Source organism: Diceros bicornis, chromosome 17 (assembly GCF_020826845.1).
Source record: "Diceros bicornis minor isolate mBicDic1 chromosome 17, mDicBic1.mat.cur, whole genome shotgun sequence".
Lineage (NCBI taxonomy): Eukaryota > Metazoa > Chordata > Mammalia > Perissodactyla > Rhinocerotidae > Diceros > Diceros bicornis.
In genome coordinates this window covers 49,497,867-49,515,317 of record NC_080756.1, presented here as the reverse complement: position 1 = coordinate 49,515,317, position 17,451 = coordinate 49,497,867, and the positions used below count along the sequence as shown (strand labels likewise).

Sequence of the window (17,451 nt, the reverse complement as noted above, 5' to 3'; positions counted from 1 at the left end):
GTTCAGGACTCACCCGATCCTTTTTAGTGCCTCAGCGGTTGTAACCTTTATATTGTCTCCCACAATCCTAGCCTTGGGACTTGAACCCAGCAACCAAATCTCACCAGTGGTGCCTCTAACCCACAATCCTGACAAGATATTAGACAATTTTAGGTACACACACATTTTAACAAGGTCACTCACCCAAACCCACAAGACTTCTGATCTTGGAGCTCTTTACAGACACAGACAAACTAGACACTTGTTCCTAGATTCTGCATGAAGTCCTATTCTTCTTCCCACTCTGGCGGGGCACCCTATTAACCAGATGGTTCCCCTTCTCAAAGACGGGGCACCAGATGGAGGAGAAGTAAAGTTCTCGGTGGTGGCCCCCCGAGGTGACTTACTCTACTCCAGATGTGAGCCTGTCAACCCACCAGATGTAGCCATTTCTCTTTCTACCACATCAGCATTAGGAGGCAGCCGGTGTTGGCACAGGAGAGCAAGTAGGGCAGATCCCCCGAGACAGACAGATCTTTGGCAGCCGTTAGGGACTTACCCAACAGGCCATCTGTCTGAGGTTGGCTTGCCACAAGCAAGACTTAACATTCCATCTGGGTCGCCAAATTGTTACTGCCCAACGTGGGGCCTTCTGCTGGCTGCAAGACATGCCAATAGTCAAGAGGTAATGTGGTAGGAGAAATAGGACTTTTTTTTAATTACAGCTTGCTAGCAAGAGGGAAGATGGCTGACTCATGTCCAAAAGAACCATCTTAAGGGGGCACAAATCTACGGCAGTTATATAGGCCTGTGAGTTATTGGTAAGGGGGTTAGGAATGTTGACTTTCTGGTGTTACAGACTGGGAGTGCCACACCAGATCTTTCAGTTTTCACTGATGCTGGCTATCAGCATAGATTCTCTGTTTGGGGGTCATCACATTCCTAAGGAACTCAAAAAACAAAGTTATCCTCTTATTGCAGCTGGGAGGTATATGCACAAGCAGGGGTCATAAAATCTAGAGAGCAGTTAGATCTCCTGGAGAGTGCATATCCAGCTGGGTTAGTTTGTCAGAGGTCATTCAAGGTTACAATAGGGCTTGTTTTCTACAATATGGCTTCCCTTATGTCAACCTTTTCTTGAGCCAGTATCAATTCCAATAAGAATCTGTTCTCCTTATAATAGAACACAACTGGAAACATTGGTTATATTACCGAGGCTGTGACTGGAACATCATATTTGCGATATAACCGTACAGTTTTTGAGGAATAAAGATTGAACTTTATGGAATAAAGCCACTTGGAAATATTCACCTGGTAACTTATGTTCCAAGCAGCACTTACTGGATAAGTAAAGAACGTCACTTATCTGGCAGATACAAGGGACCTCGAAATATTTTGGGAAAACCTCAAGAAGAGAAGAATTCACCCAAATCTGTAGGTATTGCAGGTGAAGTCTGATGACAAAAGTCCTTGGCTTGGCTTTCCTGGCCTCAAGAGGCCTTTTAATTTCAATCTGATATTCCTTATAAAGAGTTCCAGAAAAGCAAATTTAAAAGAGCCTAGAGGCTAGCCCATGGCTTAGCGGTTAAGTGTGCATGCTCCACTACTGGTAGCCTGGGTTCAGATCCTGGGCACGCACCGACGCACCGCTTGTCCGGCCATGCTGAGGCGGTGTCCCACATACAGCAACTAGAAGGATGTGCAACTATGACATACAACTATCTACTGGGGATTTGGGGAGAAAAAGGGAAAAAAGGAGGAGGATTGGCAATAGATGTTAGCTCAGGGCCGGTCTTCCTCAGCAAAAAGAGGAGGATTGGCATGGATGTTAGCTCAGGGCTGATCTTCTTCACAAAAAATAAATAAATAGAAAAAATAAAAGAACCTATATGATCATTGGCTATTCTTGCTGTACTTATGTAAATAATTGGACCAAACTTATTGAAACTAAACTTATATTACAAACTAGTTAGTCTGAATTTGGCTATCTTTGATAAAAATGGGGGTGATTTTATTTATTTATTTTTTTTGAGGAAGACCAGCCCTGAGCTAACATCCATGCTAATCCTCCTCTTTTTGCTGAGGAAGGCTGGCTCTGAGCTAACATCTATTGCCAATCTTCCTCCTTTTATTTTTTCCCCAAAGCCCCAGTAGATAATTGTATGTCATAGTTGCACATCCAACCAGTTGTTGTATGTGGGACGTGGCCTCAGCATGGCTGGAGAAGCAGTGTGTCGGTGCGTGTCCGGGATCCAAACCCGGGCCACCAGTAGTGGAGCGTGCACACTTAACCACTAAGCCACGGGGCCAGCCCAAAATGAGGGTGATTACAGAGAGAAAAATTACTTCAATGGAAACTCTAATATACATTTGTGGATACTAGATCCTAGTTTTGTTAATCATCTTTTAATGTTTTTCTTTTATATCTCTTAACTGGACTAGATCCTGAATTCTTCCAGACTCCTAAAATATCTGACTACAGATCTCCAAACTAAGGTTTTTGATTTCTTCCATCATTTTCATTTGGAATCACTAAAAACTAAATCTGCCCTTTTTCCTGAAACCTTACAAACTGAAGCTGATGGACTTGGTATAAACTTGAGAGATTACCCAATGACATAATCAGAGACATCTTAAACTGCAAAAGATGTTTTGACGCTGACATCTAAAAATCTTAACTGGTTGTCCTCTGAAGTCAGAAACTGGTTTACAATTTGCTCCAACCATTAACCTTGTTTTTCTTTTGTTTCCATAGAAATGCTTATTAAATACTTGATTGCTTGCTTCCACAATATACACTTGCATCACCACCTTCTAAATCGAACTTAACAGGACTGATTTATTGTCAGGACTAAGAAATGTGTTCTGTGAGATGAAACAATCTACCAAGTCAGCTTCTGGACTATGAAACTATTTAAGTTTCAAAACGACTGTGAAACTTTTAGTTTCAAAGGTGGGACTGTGGGAGATCAAAATTGGCCACCTGAAATGTATCTCTTTACCTTGATTATTTTCTCTGACAGACATTTGACCTCTCCTAAACTGCCTAAAGAATTTAACATAGATCTGTTCCAGGAAGGAGTTACTATCATATGATGGCTATAATATAATGTAAAATAGATGTTACAATAGGAAAGGCACCAACAAGCCCATCTTATCAAAAATTCTGTCTCTCCCAGGCCACATTCTCTAGGTGGCCCTGCAAAGAGTTGCCAGGTAAACATTTACATTTATAAGGAAAATCTCCATTTGTAAAGGTATCTCCCTCTCTGTATTGGGAAGGGGGGTAGATGGCCTTATCTGTGAAAGCTCTTTTCAGTATGGAAGGAAAAGACTTAAATTTACATACCCTTGATTACCGTAATTTCTGTCTCCCTTCTGTCTGCCTCCCCACCCCCAACATCCTCCTTTGTCTTTAGCTGATGATAGTATTTAAGATGAGAATTGCTGCCATTGTGTTGAGAAACTCAGTTTCCCTGGTTTCTCCCCTGTATACATGTTATTAAACTTGATATTATTTTCTCCTGCTGACCTGTCTTTTTAATTATTTGGCCAGCCATAAGAACCTTAATGGAAAGGGTGGAGGGGGATTCTTCCTCTTCCCCAACAGTGGGGTTAAAGAAATTATCTCTGATTCCCTCCCCCACCCCAACCCTACAGATCAAACAGTTTAATACCAATGAAACACACAATGTAAGTGTAGAAATGAGCTAGATATTTTGCGTTGGAACAACTGATGTTTAATTTACATATGTTGACCCACAGAAGACTCTCAAAGCCCAGGGTAAGAATATTATTTTATTTTTGTTTTAATCTCAAGCAAATTGTTTCCACTTAGCACAATCTTTCTCATCAACACCCATGGTAGAATAATAACAATGACAAATAATATATGCCAGGCACTGTTCTAAATGCTTTTCATGTGTTAATTAATTTAAACTATTAATGTATTAATAATGTAATTAATTATTACAATATTATCATTCTTATTTTAAAAAACAGAAAAACCAAGGCACAAAGAGATTAAGTAATCAGCCCAAGTTCCTTGGTATATTGTGATTTATATGAAGAAATATATATTTGGTTTTTGTCCTTATTTGTGGCACAAAGCTCCTAAAACTCTTAGAGTTGCCTAAGTAAAAAGAGAAATAAAGGTGACTTTTGTTATGTTAATGAGGCTACTTTGAGACCACATCAAAGAATGGGAGTCAGTTGCCAGGGGAACCAAACAAGTGATTAGAGAGTTGGAACTTTCAGTTCCACCCCCTTACACCCAGGGAGGGGAGAGGGCTAGAGGTTGAGTAGATAACAAATGACCAATGATTTACTCAATCATGTCTCTGTCTCCATAAAAAAGCCCAAAAAGAGTAGGCTCAGAGACCTTCCATGTTGGGGAGCCAGAATCCTTCCATGTGCCACTGTGCCAGGCCCCAAACTCCTCAAGGACAGAAGCTTGTTTGTTTGGGACCTGACCTTATGTATTTGTTCAGCTAGCTGTTGATTTCTATCCTTTAATATCCTTTGTAATAAACCAGTAGTCTAGCGAGTAAACTGGTTTCCTGTGTTCTGTGAGTCATTCTAGCAAATTAATCAAACTCAAGGAAAGGGTTGTGAGAATCTCTGATTAGTAGCCAGTAGGTCAGAAGTACAGGCAACAACCTGGAGTTGCAATTGGTTCTGAAGTGGAGGGCAGTCTTGTGGGCTTGAAACTTAACCTGTTGAATCTGACTTAACCTGTTGAATCTGAGGCTATCTCTGGGTAGATAGTGTCAAAACTTACTCAAATTTTAGGACACCCAACTGGTGTCAGAGAATTGCTTGGTGGTGTGGGGAAAAATCTCAACAAATCAGAATTGATGATCGGAAAAATTAGTCACAAAGCTAACAAGTTATGGACTGGGATTCAAACCCAGACCCTCTGGCTCCAGAATGTAGGATCTTAATACCTATGTTATGCTACATTTAGTGGTTCAACAATACAGTTCACATATTATCTTCTTTTTCATTTCCACAAAGACTCAAACTTGACTTAGGGGCAGATATTTGAAACTGAATGTATTAATTTATTCCCTCCTAGCTGGAGAAAAGGCACTCTCTGTGTCGCAATGCCACTTTCCCATTGTGTATTATGTTCAATACAATAGACCAGTTTTGGCACCTTCAAGTGAGTCAGATTCAGTGAGCTGCATCTCCCTAGGGCCTCAGATCTTGATCTCTGCTGTTATTTTAATTTATTCACTCCTCCTTTGGGGACTCTGATGCCATTTCCCCATTCAAAGGCATGAGTAAAAGGGCAGGGAAGGATGTGTAGTACCATGGAAAGCACTGGATGGTACCTGGAATGGAGACCAGCTTCCTCACTGACTGACTGACCCTTTTCTCTGAGCCTCAGCTTCTTCCTTTATGAGAATTAAAGTGCATTTAGAATTTACCAATCTAGCAATGAGTTTTGTGGACATTCTTTCTCAAAATAGAGTAAACACAGATCCTAAGTCACAAAATTAAATATTAAAAAGGATAGAATATGCAAAAATGCTTGTAACCTTTTAAACTACATACAAGTGTTACTGCCCAAAAAGGGGATTCATCTTCCCACCACAAGACATGCCAATAGTCAAGAGGCAAGGTGGTAGGAGAGAGAGAGCTTTATTACAGCTTGCTATCAAGAGGGAAGATGGCCGACTCATGTACAAAAAAAACCCATCTTCTAGAACAAACACTACAGGCCAGTTATATAGAGGGCTGGTTTCTAAGTGGGGGAAGCATCTGGTCTCAAGGTGGGGGCATCCACCTGATTACTGGGTGGAGGCAGCTGGTCTCAGAGTGGGAGCATCCATCTGGTCTTAGTTCCTGGCAGTCTTTTGTTTTACTTGATATGCATCAGAGACTGGAGCAATGCCCAATATCTTGATCTTTCAGTTGTCATTGATGATGGCTATCAGCATAGACCCTCTGCCCAGGGGTCATCACATTCCTAAGGAACTCAAAAGAACAAAGTTATCAACTTACTGCAGCTGGGAGGGGCCATAAAGTCCAGAGTTAGTCAGAGGTCATCCAAAGTTGCAATATGGTTTCTTTTCTACAATATGGCTTCCCTTATGTCAACATTGTATTGAGCCGGTATCACAAGTACTAGTTACTACTAATAGTCATTACCATCCAGTTCTGTCACTGAACCAAAGTGGGTCCACTTCTTGGTGAGTTTAAATCAAGGCCTTCACCAGAAGTAGTTGTCACACAAAGTAAAATTTATTTTCAACAGGTAAAGAGACAACAGGGAATCCCTTCCAAAGCTGTACCTCCCAAGAAAGGGAAAACAGGGGCCTTTTATTTTGAAGGGGGAATGAATGTTCAAAAAGGAGAGGTGTATATGCACAGGCTTAGTTGGAAAAGGCTTAGTTGGAAAACATGTTTACACATACATCACACATTACGGTAATAAGGCCTAAACTCCCCCTGGGGTAGATATCTTAACAAATAATGAAGCAAATATAATCTCTTGGGCACTTCTCCACCTGTTGCCCAGGCATATCACTTGCAGTGGAGTTTAGACCAATTCAGGGCGATTGGTGATTGTATCTCTTAAAATAACTAAGAAAACAACTTGGAGAAACAGTTAAGTTCTTCCAAAACATCCTTTGAGTTACTTGGGGCAATAAAGTGGTGACAGGTCCAGGACCAAGAACTAAGTAATAATCATTTCTATCTAATGTCAGATCATTAGAGAAGAACTGGGTACAAATTGATCCTCTGAGGTCAAAGATGAAGAACTGATCAGAAAAAGAAAAAGTCCCATGGGACTCTTTACCTTCCTGTCATCATAATCCTGAAGACTATTAAGGCAGATTAGTGATTGCTATTTGGCCCAATGGGTAAAGCATAAAGAGCAATATGAGACAATCTAGTGGTTTTCACTGTATTTAAGTGACAAAAGAAACTTCTGAGATACACCTTACAAGTTTCATTTGTTGAAATTTGAAGAATCTACTTGGGAGTCATGCAAAACTTCCTGGGATTCTAAGCCAAGAAGCACATAGGACCCAAAAGCTGAGTGAGACATTTGGAACTTGGTAAGACATCTCTGTGGCTTTAGTGAGACCTCCATGGCCTTACTGTAAGGCCTCTGTGACTTTAGTGCGAGAATCTCTAACGCCTTAATGAGGAAGGTTTCTAGAACCTTGGTGTGAGATCCTCTGTGACTTTAGTGTGAGGTCACTGAGGCTGGCATTAACCTGACTCACTGAGGCTTAGCTTTTTGGACTTAATAGGTCTTGGGAAAGGTACTTAATGTTAGGGAAATAACACTTCAGTTCCTATGAAGTGCATAACAAGAAAAGTACAATTTCAGAGTCTAGCTTTATGAGCATTGGATGGACAGACAATTTTTATTTCCTATGATGTTTCTTAGGAAGATCACAAGCCAAAACTTTCAAATGAAAAGGTAGCTAGATATGCAGAATACTACAAAACTCTGATAAAAGAAATCAAAGAATACTAGCTAAATAAGTGCAGAGATATTCTGTGTTCGTGGATTGAAAGACTCAATACTGATAAGATTTCAATTCTTCCCAACTTGATGTATAGATTCAATGCAATACCAATCAAAATTCCAGCAAGCTACTTTGTAGATATTTAAAAATACATTCAACACTTACAGAGAGAGCAAATGACCTAGACCAGCCAACATGTACTGAAGAAAAAGAACAAAATTGTAAGATTTACTTTAAAGCTATAGTAGTCAAGATAGCATGACAATGAAAAAGAACAGACACACAGATCATAGGAACAGAATAGAGATCCCAGAAATAGTCAATTGACCCTTGACAAAGGAACAAAGGCAATTCAATAGAAAAAGGATAGACTTTCCAAAAAATGGTGCTGGAACAACTCATTGAAAAATAAAATTCAACAGAGTAAATTTGAATATCTAATTGGCCCTATTAAATGATTCATGATCTGGGCAGCATGCCCTCAAGCAACTAGAAGGGCACTCCAAAGGGTTGTGCTAAGTGGAAGGTTTTCATAGGCAAGAGGAGGGTCAGCCAATAAGGTATTACCAAAGAAAAGAAATGTTTGTTTCTGGCCAAGACATCTTATGCAGGAGAGGAACAGCAAGGATTTTATCATGCAGATTGCCTCTTCTTCTTCTGAGTGATAGACAAGGTCCATATGACAGATTACCTCATTGGTACTGGGCAGAAAATTCCACACTGGTTGATTAAGATCACATTTTTGAGGAAGGTCAAAACTGCAATTAGATCATGTATTAAATCTAGGTTTGTCATCATGGGATTTAGCACAAGTGATGCCATTTGGGGCCTGTGGTTTTTCTCTTTAACAATTCCCCCCTTTTGATCAGACTCGCACCTTGACTGAGGGATGTGATCAAAACTTAAGGCATTAGTGCTACTCTCAGTTACCTCTCTGTAGTTCTCATAGCTATGTTGATTCATGGTATAGTACCCATAAGTCAGAATATTTTGCTTAATCCCTGTGACATTGACAGGCCGTGGTTCCAGGTTCTTAATCCTTAAATCGGTTATTCTTTTCACTTCTTTTCTGATGTTCCAGGCTTAGGGAGATCATTTGCCTGTTAGTTATTGGCTGCAAACATACATTGAAATCTTGAAAGAATACAATGCTTCAGGGGGATATTTATCACAACTATAAACAAGATAATTCCCAACGTTTGGAGGGCACTTTGGAGCCATAGCCCCCAAATGCCAAACCAATCAAGATCAAATAAGTCAAAGAAAGACCCATTGAAGGAGTCATCTTTTTAAGCCAAGTGGCTTGCGCCGCGATCTTATGTAACTGAGTTTCAACTTCTCCAGAAGTGTTGATATAGGTGTAGCAGGTTGTATTAGCCAATGCAGACACTTCCTTGCTCATTTAAAAGGTAATCAAGGGCTATTCTATTATCAAGAACAACTTTGGCCAGAAAGTATATAGATTTTGTTCGGCAGCTATTGCTTTGACGGTAAATTCTGCAATATTTTCAAGAGCTAAGGAGAGATTCCTGATTATAGCCTCATTTGTATTTACTCCTGACCAGGGAAGTAGGGAAGTGCCAAAAGAAATCAATCCTTAATCGTAAAAGCTTAGACCTCTTCCTACTTCCTTTCTAGAACAGTTAGGGGCAAAATTAGATAACCTAAGAGGCATCGTCCAGCTCTGTGCCAGCCATCTAGGCATTTATAGGTCCAAAGAGAATGACAGTCACCACAGACAAAAATAAATCATGTTGGGGCACAAACCACTTCCACTAAGGTGGCACTGTTAATGGATTCATTCACAGGAATTGTCAGATTTGCCTGTTCAAGTGAGGGGTCACTTAGATTTTCTCCTAGCCTGAAATAAAAATTTGTTCTATCTTTCAGATGTTACCTCCCATAGCAATGTCCTGAAGGATAAGGATGATGCCTTTATCTTTCCAGGCCAATGTTGGGGTAAAGGAAAGAAAGAAAGGAAGAAAGGGTTTTATGTTTAGTTAAAGTACGAAGTCTTGATCCATCATCTTGGGCAGAAGCAGCCTACCTCAATATCACCTTCTTCTCTTCCCTGTCAGTTTGAATTGGAGATTTCCAGCATCTGTACAGGTCCAGATGTCAAGTGGAGCCTTCTTTAGCTGAGAGATGTTTATCCAAGGCTCAGTGTCTTCTAGTTTTGTAGCAATGTTAGGGGTCAGGAGTTTTTGGTAAGGTCTCTTCCAATGGAGCTCAAGGGCTGATGACACTTCCAGAATACCCAGTCACCAGGTTCTAGACTGAAACCACAGGATTCTTTGAACTGGGATCTGGGGAGGCTTCTTTAACCTGTTGATGACAGGCTAGAGCATAAGACATCAAATATTTCCAGCAGCTGGTCATACATGCATGAGAAAACAAGAGATCAGGAGAAAGTTTTATACCAATTAACTTTGGTCTGCTGGTGACTATCTCATGCAGAGTGAGTTTATGTTTCCCAAAGAGGTTCCTCAAATAGCTAGCAAGACGAAGAAAATGCCTTAGGCCAGGAGAGACCAGTAGCTTCAGCCACGGTGAAGGCATTGATCTTGTGGCGAAGGAATGCTCCAACTCATCCAAAAAATATACATACAATAACAAGAACATATTGATAACACATAGTAAGTGGCAGTTGGATGAAGTCCAGCTCCAAGTGTTCCATTTGTCCAGAGGGAGAAAGTATGAGGCCTCTGGGGACAAAAATTGTTTTTCCAGGGTTATGGACCTTGCAGGTCAGACATTGCTGATAGACTGTTTTTGTAACTCTGTAGAACTATTCCCACTATGTTTATTCATAATTTGAGTCATCTTAAATGCACTATGGTGGGTGAAAGAATGCAAATCATGAAAATGGGCTTTGTCAGAGAGCTGGGAAGAATCAAGTGGCCATCTTGGATTTCCCATAGCCCCAACTGTTCATTTAATTTATAGCCATCGTTTACTAATTTTAATTTCTCAGATTCAGATGCAGACTATTGCTACGTTGCAAAAACATCAGGATGGCAAAAATATGGCAATGTGGGGTCATTTTTTGCAGAAACAGAAAGGACTTCATCTATATGTGCTACAATCTTTAAAGATTCTGTTGCTTCTACCTTTAATGATAGTCAGCTAGAGCATTTCTCCAACACTCAGATTCAGTCCTTTTATTGTGAGCTTCAATTTTGATGAAAACATTTTATACTAGGACATACCAGATTTCTAGGAACTTTACACAATTTCTAGGACACATATACCTATGCAAATACAACATAAAGAAGGCTTAGGATTACTTTGTATTTGACAATGCTTCCCATGTAATTTAGTTTAAAAAAACTTTAGGATGCTCCAGGGGCCCTTTGGAAAGATCCCAAAGTTTCTCTCAAGTCGAAAAGACTTCATTTCTAGAATTTGATTATGGGAAGTCAAAGTCAAAAGTTTTGAACACTTGACTAAATAGGGTCACAAATTATCATGAAACAATACTTAATTATCTATTCAACCAAAGTACCAAAAAAAGACTTTAAAACAAATATAGAAGGTTACATAATTGTTACCAAACTTAGCTCTTTTAATTTTAAGAAGACTCGATGTTAAGCAATCAGCCCTGATGAAGATAGTGCAAAGCACAGTTGGTAAGACACAAAATCTTTGCTGTCCAGGCAGAAAACTTTTCACAATATTTTATCAAAAGCCTACTGAGCTGGCATGGTGGTGTAGCAGCTAAGTTCATGTGCTCCACTTTGGTGGCCTGGGGTTTGCAGGTTCAGATCCTGGGCATGGACTGATGCACCGCTTCACGTTAGGCCATGCTGTGGTGGCATCCCATATACAGTAGGGGATGATGGGCATGCATGTGACCCCAGGGCCAATCTTCCTCAGAAAAAAGAGGAGGATTGGCAATGGATGTTAGCTCAGGGCTAATCCTTCTCACAAAAAAAAAAAAAAAAAAGTCTACCAATACTCCCAGAGAACTTTGTTCTTTAGCAGATGAAAGAAAACTAAATTTTAGTTTTACTTAAGCATAAGCACACTAGTGATATTAAAGCTTAATATTATTGTCGTTATAATAATAATCTAATTTTAGCCAGTTTGATTACACAAGGTAAAATTCTCTCTCTCTCTTCTTAAATTTGTCCCTTATTCCCCTCCTATCCTTTCAGAAATAACCAGAAGTTCTAGTTTAGACAAATTTAGTCTCATTTCCCTTAACAAGAATGCATCTTCATACCTCATATCTTTTCTTAACCAAAAACACATTCTACTTTCCTTGCAGTTAGAGTTGTTTCCCCTATTATTTCTAGTAGCTTTAATTACATATATTAGAATTCGTAACCCTTAAGAATTTTAATTTCTAGTGAAAATTAAGAAGTAATAATTAAGAAGTAAACAATTATGAAGTGTCTTTTCCATTGGCATTGTATGGTTGGACAGATTTGAACACAGTTTCTAATGTCTCAATATCTATAAGCATTTTGACACGAAAGGGGGAGCTTTTGGAAGTGGCAAAAGTTGAACCGTAAACCACTCTCTAGGATTACACTTCTGGCCCTTCAGAGATTTTCAGCACAAAGATAGTTATTTCTGATGCCCCAAAGAGTTGGGTTGTCGTTTAAATGATATCAAAGGAATGACACACCCATCCACCTTCTGTGGGAATATTGCTTTCCCTCTGGTACTGTTAGCTTAGGAAAGAAGGCTTAAAAAAATTTCCTGGCAGGCACCAAATATCGGTTTCCAATTTGGCCAAATTTCTGATCAAAAGTTTATTCAATCTTTTCAAATATCTTGTCAGGTTTTAGCCAGGAAAAACAATAAATATTTATGACAGTATTGAACAACCCCGTTAATTTTCATTTTAGTTTTCCCTTAGGTGTTTACCAGAAAATCACTCAGAGTCCTATCAACTTAGGAAGGGTCTCATATGAGGGCCCTCCTTTGAAGGAAGATGGGAGGACATTTGAGAAGAATTTCTATGGAACCTGGGAGGAAAATCTCTCTCCAGTGCCCTAGTTGATTACCATTAAGACGGTGATTGCTGGGTTGGTGTTTTGATAACGGACGCTTAGGAGAGTGTAATGGGGGAGGTCCACGTGTTATTTTGGGCCTCTGGCCTTCGAGCTGTTGTAGCTGTAAAGCTATTAGCATGGTGGATTTTCTTTTGCCCCTTGTAGTCTCTTCAAAGCAGAAAAACAATTCAGAAAGAGAATGACTAGAATGAGCACTCACATAAAGGGAGATGGAGGGGAGCAGTAGGAGTCACACCAGTAATCTTTTTGTTTTAGTTACCTATCTCTTTAATTTTCCTTAGCCTTTTGCAATGAATCTTCCAGTGCATTGAATTTTGGAGCCCTTGCTTTTCTTACATGTTTGGAATGCTCCTCACAAAGGTCATTGCAATTCTAGGCTGCCTCCAGCAAGATTTTCCCTCTTTTGCAAATATATACAGCCTCTGGGTCTACAGCTCTTGGACATAAAATAAGCAGGTGTGCTGGAAGGCGGCATGCTCAATTCTTTGGATATAAAGCATTCCATTTCTTTTAGTTAGGGCTTTGGGTTTCTTAGAGCCAAGCAAATACCTAAGAAACACATGCAGCAGGGTTGGGACCTCATTGTGCAGAAATTTTCTTGAGATACGCTGGTGACCTACTGTCAAGCTAAAGGTGACAATTGTTCTAACAGATTTTAAAGGCTCAACCCATGCCCACCAACGTTTGCAGCTTTTTTTGACTTCTGAGATTCCCACTAGCAACTAGCCTTTATCTACACAAAGCAAGACAAACATGTACACCTTAATATATCATCAGTAACCAAGAGACGTTACTGCATCCTTGCCACAAGAAGACCCTATGTGCGCCACCAACAATGCCAGTGGAACCTTGTATTGGAGGAAAGGATTGGACCAGTGTTGGGGCGCAGGACAGGCTGCTTCAAGATGTCCCACAATGGCATATTGACTATTATGAGTTAAAGTTACTTAAAAAGCAAAAAGGGCATTCTGATCCTCCTGTCTCTGTTCACCCTGAAAGCAGGAAATAAATCTCCTATGTGAAAGGTGTTCTCCCTGCATCCTTATCACTAGAGCTAGGGAATTCAGGGCTAAGAACCTGCGTAAACAAACTTTGGTAATTACGTACCACAAAACTAAGTTTCTTTCTCCTGTCCTGGTGTAAAAGATACATATTCTGCCTGCTTTGTTCACTCTCCAAGCATACTCTTTATGATGTTCCCATATGCAGGTAATTAAATTAGATTTTTCTACTGTTAATCTGGTCTTGTGTCAATTTTACTATTAGGCCAGCCCCAAGAACACAAGAAAGGAAGAAGGAGGAATTTCCTCCACCCGAACACCAGCAAACTCCAAGGAATGAAGACTCTGGACTGATTACAAACAAAATGGAGAACTGCAGCTGCCACCATCAGTTCCCAACTTGGAATCTGGGGAGGGATTCCAAACAAACGGGGAGCAGTAGACTGAACCATCATCAGTTTGCAATGTGCAGTTCAGGGATAGGGCTAAGGGATGGGATTTTCCATGTGAGTAATTGCGGTCTGAAATTCTAAGGGCTGGTCCAGGGCAGAACCATCAGCCATCTCAACTGGCTTTGTGAAGTATCCCCTACCAGCTCGACTGGGCTCCAGGCAGAATCACTTACCAGCTCAAGTTGACCTTGATGCCAGCCCTGATATTGGTTCCCCTACACTAAACCCAGCACATATGGGGTTAAAACAAAAAGCATTCATCTCCTTTCCCTGCTTCTCTAAGTTACATTCACATGTAACTATTGGTTTTTTTAACCTTGATATCCCTGAATTTCACAAGGCAAATGGAAGTTACAAATTGTTAAAGCCCAGGTGGTCTCACACTGGGGCTCACACTGAAATTTGGCTAGTTACGGGTCCTGTGAAATTTTGTTACAGGGAAACTGATATCTGGAGAATATCAAGAAGATGAGGCTTCCCAGACCCGAACTCTTTGACTTCCTGGCACCGAAATCCACCATTCATCATGGAGACAGACAACCAAGGACATCCACCTGCAGTTTCCCCTACCTCACCATCATCCTCCCTGCAAACAGCCCTGCAAGGCCAAATGCAGGCTGATAGGAAGGTGCCAACCTACAAAGCCACAGCTTCCCCTCCCCTATCTAAAACCTTGTACCATACATTCCTTTCCACGGATTTCCATTTAAAAACACTAGCTATTAGCACTTCAAGAGGATAGTGGGTTTTAAGGCACTGGCCTCACATATTCATTTTGCTAGCAAAAACAGAAATTACTTTCTTTTCCTCAATCCCTTGTCATTGTGTTCATTGATTTGACTACGGTGACAAGGTCCTGGTTTTTTCAACAACCACCTGACCTATAAAGGAAAGCCAATTAGATTGAGAGCTCAAATGAAAAAGGAGAGGAGAGCTCAAACTGAGAAGAACTTACCAAGGGCCCTTGGACACCCTGACAAAGACTGTGAACTCAAAAGAGTTCACAGGGCACCACACCTGTGTTTCTTGTTTTCCCTGAATGCCGTCAGAAGTTCACTTCAGATCCTGATGTTGCCACCAAATCTGTGATAAAAGTTAAATCCAATTGAATAAATTTGAAGACCTATTTGGCTTTATTAAATGAGTCATGAATGGGACAGCATCCCCTCTAGCAACTAGAAGGGCAATCAGAGGGGTTCTACAAAGTGGAAGATTTTTATTGTCAAATAGAGGGTGGGGTAAGAAGGTATTAGCAAAAGAAAAGACAGGAATGTTTCAGGCCAGGAGATCCTCTTTTGAGGGGAAGGGAACAGCAAGGGTTTTATCATGAAGATTGCCTCTTCTTCTGAGTGACAGAGAGAGCACACATGACAGATTACCTCATTAGTACTGACTAGAAAATTCCAGGTGGTTGAATGAGATTACATTTCTGAGGAAGGTCAAAACTGCAATTAGGTCAGGTACTAAATCTAGGTTTGGTATCATGAGCTTTAGCACAAGTGATGCCATTTTGGGCCTGTGGCCCTTCTCTTTAACAAACTGGACATTCATATGCAAAAACCCAGAAATGAACCTAAACACAAACCTTACACCTTTCACAGACATGAACTCAAAATGAGTCATAAACTAACTGTAAAATGCAAATCTATGAAACTTGTAAAAGAAAACATAAAAGAAAATTGAGCTGAGCTGTATGATGAGTTTTTAGATACAACAACAGAAGCATAATCTTTGAAAGAAAAAATTGCTAAGTTGAACCATATGAGAATTAAAAACTTATGTTCTGAAAAGATTCCAAAGACAGGCCACAGACCAAAAGAAAATATTTGCAAAACACATCTGCTTAAGAACTTGTATCTAAACTATACAAAGAATTCTTAAGATTCAGCAATAAGAAAACAAAACTACACAAATAAAAAATTAATGAAAGATCTAAAAAGACACCTCACCAGAAAAGATATAGAAATGTCAAATAAATATATGAAAAGATGCTTAACATCATATGTCAATAGGAATTCAAAATTAAAACAATAATGAGGTACCACTACACACCTATTAGAATGACCAAATCCAAAATTCTGACGGTATCAGTTCCTGGCAAGGATGCAGAACAGCAAGAACTGATATTCATGCTGGGGAAATGCAGAATGGTAGAACCACTTTGGAAGATAGTTTGGGGTTTCTTACAAAACCTAACATAGTTTTGCCGTATGATGCAGCAATTGCACTCCTAGGTATTTACCCAAGGGATTTACATCCATGCAAAAACCTGCATCCAAATGCTTCTAGCAGCTTTATGTACTTTTGATATGCTATGATGAAAATGGCATGTTAACTTTACCTCTGTGGTATCCTAACCAAGACCCCATAGCCCAGTCTAACCAGGGAAAAAATATCAGACTAATGTCAATAAAGAGACATACTACCAAATACCTGACCAATACTATTCAAAACCATCCAGGTCATCAGAAACAATGGAAGTCAGAACAGCTGTCAGAGCCAAGAGGAGCCTAAGGAGCCCTGATCTAAATGGAATGTGGTGTCCTGGATACGGTCCTGGAACAGAAAAAGGACATTAGGCAAAAAACTAAGGAAATTTGAATAAAATGTGAACTTTAACTAATTATAATATAAACCAAAAATGATTCATTAATAGCAACAAATATACTGTAGTAATGTAGGATAATAATAGGGGAAACTGGGTGAAGGGTATGGGAAGTCTATAGATATTTACAATTTGTCTATCATGTACCGTTGTTCTAAAAATAAAACTTGTTTAGGAATAAAAAAGAATAGATGCTAGGCCAGGGTACCAGCGGATGAGATTCCAGTCCCTAATTGATCAGCACTGGACCTTCTAAACTGGCTCATGTTCTAAAACCAAGGAAAGTCTATGAAAGGAAAATTTCTTACATTGAAATGCTTTTTCCGCAGACTAGGAGTCACACTCACCAAACGTTCTCTCCAATCTATTAATTATATAAATACCTCTAAATAATTCAAGTCTGTAGCATCACCCATTGATAAGATTGGGACTCATATCATAGAGGGAATACACAATCTTCTAGGCTTGAAACAACTCAAATTATCACTACCTCTAAAAGTAATCAGAAATAAAAGTCTCATTCTTAAAATAGTGCCTCATAAAAAAAAGAAGCTTTTTCTTCCTTGATCTAGTTTATTTTTTGTTACCTACACATCAACATAACTATCAGAATATAGTCATAGGAAAATGAAGGGGAAAAAAGAAAAACTAATTAATGTAGTGGAAGAAAGATTTTCTTAGGAGAAAGGTTGAGGAATTTATCATGGGCTAGTGAGCAATGTAGGGAAAAGTGAGAATCTGGAGGCCAGGCTAAATCGAAGTGAAAGGAAAAAAGAGGTGAAGTTGTATTTAATTATTTAGAAATAAGAAATTGGAACAGAGAAGATGTTTTCATTGTTTCTAGATTGGAAAGGGTGACTGAGTTTCAAAAAAAAACACTGGTGGAAGAAAGTCAAGGAC

General features: G+C 39.6%; 1 long non-coding RNA gene across 1 annotated transcript; it reads right to left on the bottom strand.

The window, feature by feature from the left end:
• Positions 1-4,712: 4,712 nt before the first annotated feature.
• LOC131416319 (uncharacterized) lies at positions 4,713-15,130 on the bottom strand. Its single transcript, XR_009222578.1, has 3 exons — positions 14,902-15,130; positions 9,517-9,794; positions 4,713-5,953 (listed from the first exon to the last, which is right to left on the bottom strand). It is a non-coding gene; the product is annotated as an uncharacterized LOC131416319 (long non-coding RNA).
• Positions 15,131-17,451: the final 2,321 nt, after the last annotated feature.